The sequence below is a fragment of the Dioscorea cayenensis genome, chromosome 20, assembly GCF_009730915.1.
Source record: "Dioscorea cayenensis subsp. rotundata cultivar TDr96_F1 chromosome 20, TDr96_F1_v2_PseudoChromosome.rev07_lg8_w22 25.fasta, whole genome shotgun sequence".
NCBI classification, from domain to species: domain Eukaryota; kingdom Viridiplantae; phylum Streptophyta; class Magnoliopsida; order Dioscoreales; family Dioscoreaceae; genus Dioscorea; species Dioscorea cayenensis.
Window position 1 is genome coordinate 8,626,852 of NC_052490.1, and position 3,139 is coordinate 8,629,990.

Consider the following 3,139-nt stretch of genomic DNA (forward strand, 5'->3'; position numbering starts at 1 on the left):
TCGTGTCATCCTTCATCTCGTTCTCTCGTGCGATAAAAACCTATAAGTTAGCTTCTCCTCATCTTGTGCGCTCTCTCTTCCTACTCCGGTAAGACACCAACTATCATTTTGGTGTTGTTGTGAAGTTCTAGCTGGTATTACCCGTGGTTCATCAGTAATTTGGTTTTCCTATCATTGATTTTGTGGATTTGATATAATTTTCTGTCAGATTTTTGAGATCAAGTTTCTTGAAATCTTCGGAGATGATGATCAAGCTTTTTGAAAAAGCACGATCATGCTCTTGACCAGAGCACTATCAGGGTGCTCCTAGGACCATCGTGTTCATCCTGCATTGATACATAACTAAATTAATTCATTTCATTTCCTGTTGCAAACAATGGCAATGGGCGAACATCAACTGTGGTCGGCGTCGAGCCGACCCTACGACATACCTAACGACGACCGATTCATCACGAATGTTATACTCAGTTATCTGAGCATCAATTTGGGACCCTTCACACCATTGATTAGGATGCGTTGCACATAGTCAGATTAAGAGATGAGTTTGAGCAATTACTAGATATTAGAGCCTCGCACAAGGTACTCACCATCAATGAACCAGTCTACCGTAAATTGACGTTTGAATTCCTTGCCATATTCGAGTGACTACGAGGGCAGGATGTCTGGGATGAATCTTATACCATTCGATTCCAACTCAGGAGACACAATTATCATCTGAGTTACATCAATTTTGCCCTCTTCTTGGGTATTTATTATCAGGATTACACCTTAACCAAAGAGTATCACAACTTACTCTCGTCGACAAAACTTGAGGAAACTCAATTAGCCCGATAGAGGAGGCTAAGTGACTGCGGCCGCCTTTTCCAACCGAGCATCACCATAGCATCATCTCTGAAGTCATCCACACTTAGATTCATCCACTCCCTACCCAATGGTACCATTACTGGTCAAAATCACTACACTGGGAACATTATTGTTCAAGAGTTCCATTATCTTTCATGTATGAAAGATAGAACACCATTTCACTTGGGATTTGTCATCGCCACATCATTCCATCACCAAGCAACTGACATTCTTGAACACAAAATATTTGCTGGTCCATTCATCACTCGACTCATTGAGGGAATGGGTCTCTTGGAAAGCATGGGCCATATGTCGTCTACAGGTGAATTTAGCCCTATTACTTTGCGTAGTCTGGAGAGAATAAGTCTTGTCACCTTACTGCGATCCACTAATTTAGTGAATCTAGGTAGGAGTAACCCCTTATTCCCGGATGTGCACCCCAGTATTCAATGTTTGGGGCACAGTTTGCAGTGTATCGCAGAACATTGCAAAACTGATGCTACCCCATCTGGTGGTAATACCTAGCCCGAGAAAGCAACCTCTTATTCATTACACCAGCAACAATCCTTTGTTTATCTTTATCTCCTTTTATTGTACTTCCTTTTATTTCATCTTTTGTAGTCAGTTAGCAAGGAGAGTCGTCTGCTACATTTTGGCTTGTTTTCTTTTATTTTTGTTGTTTGTTCTTTCCATCTTTAATTTATATATCGTATTTTGGGATTTCTCAAGTTTTACTTGTGTTCTTCACTGATTTCAAGGATTGTGTTGTTGCTTGGAGTGACTTGTTTTTCAGTTTTGAATAAAAACCCTAATCCTTTGTTTACATTTCGTTTAGTAACTACTCCTATTTTTTATTAAAAATCCTAATCCCATGTTTTATTTTTAAAATTCTTCCTATTTTTGAATCAAACCCCTAACCGTACATTTTCTTATAGTAATTTCTAGTTTTTTGCAATCAAAACCATAATCTTATGTTATCTTTTAAGAATTACTCCTATTTTTTGAATAAACACCCTAATGCTTTATTTTGTTTTCGGAATGTCTGCTATTTTTGAATCAAAAAGCCAATCCTATGTTTTCTTTTGGAAATGTCAGCTATTTTTGACTCAAAACTCTAGTTCTATATTTTGTTTTGGAAGCTTGCTATTTTTTAATCAAAACCCTAATCTTATGTTTTCTTTCCAAAATGTCTGGTTTTTTTTAATCAAAAAAATAATAATTGTATGCTTTCTTTATGGAATGTCTCCTATTTTCAATCAAACCCCTAATCCTATGTTTTCTTTTTTGAATGGCTACAATATTTGGATCAAAACAATAATCATATTTTTTCTTGTAGTAATATCTCATTTTTTTTATCAAAACCCTAATACTATATTTTCTATTAAGAATGCCTACTATTTTTCAATCAAAACCATAATCTTATTGTTTCTTTTTAAAATGTCACCTACTTTACAAACAAAATCCAAATCCTATGTTTTCTTTTTTTAATGTCACCTATTTATCAGTTTTGAGTCAAAACCCTAATCGATGTTATCTTTTTGGAATGTCTCCTATTTTTCAATAAAAAACCTAATCTTTTTTTCTTTTCAAAATGTCTGTTGTTTTTGAAACAAAACCGTAATCATATGATTGCTTTTCAGAATGTGTCCCATTTTTCAGTTTTATATCAAAACCATAATCCTTTGTTTTCTTTTCTGAAGGTCTAATTTTTGTAATCAAACCCTAATGCTATTTTTTGTATTTTGAATGTCTGCTATTTTTTAATCAAAATCCTAGTCATATCTTTCCTATTCGGGATGTCTTTCTTTTTGAATAAAAATCCTAATCATTGTTTCCTTTTCTGAATGTCTCCTATTATTGAATTAAAACTGTAGTCCTTTGTTTGCTTTTCGGAATGTCACCAAATTTTCAATTAAAAAAACTTATTCTCTTTTCAAAATGTCTCATATTTTTTTCAATCAAAACACTAATTCTATGTCTAAATGTCTCCTATTTATCGGTTATTAATCAAAAATCTAATCCTATGGTTTTTTCGGGATATGTCTCTTATTTTTTTCAATCAAAACAATAATCTAATGTGTTCTACTCGTAATGTCTCTTATTTTCGAATAAAAGCTCTAATCCTTTGTTTTCTTTTATGAATGTCTCCTTTTTTTATATTTCAATCAAAATCCTTGTCGTATGTTTTTTCTTTCCGGAATGTCTCTTTTTTTTAATTAAAACTGTAAACCTATGTTTTTTTAAGAATGTCTACTATTTTTCGGTTTTGAATCAAAACCATAATCCTATATTTTCA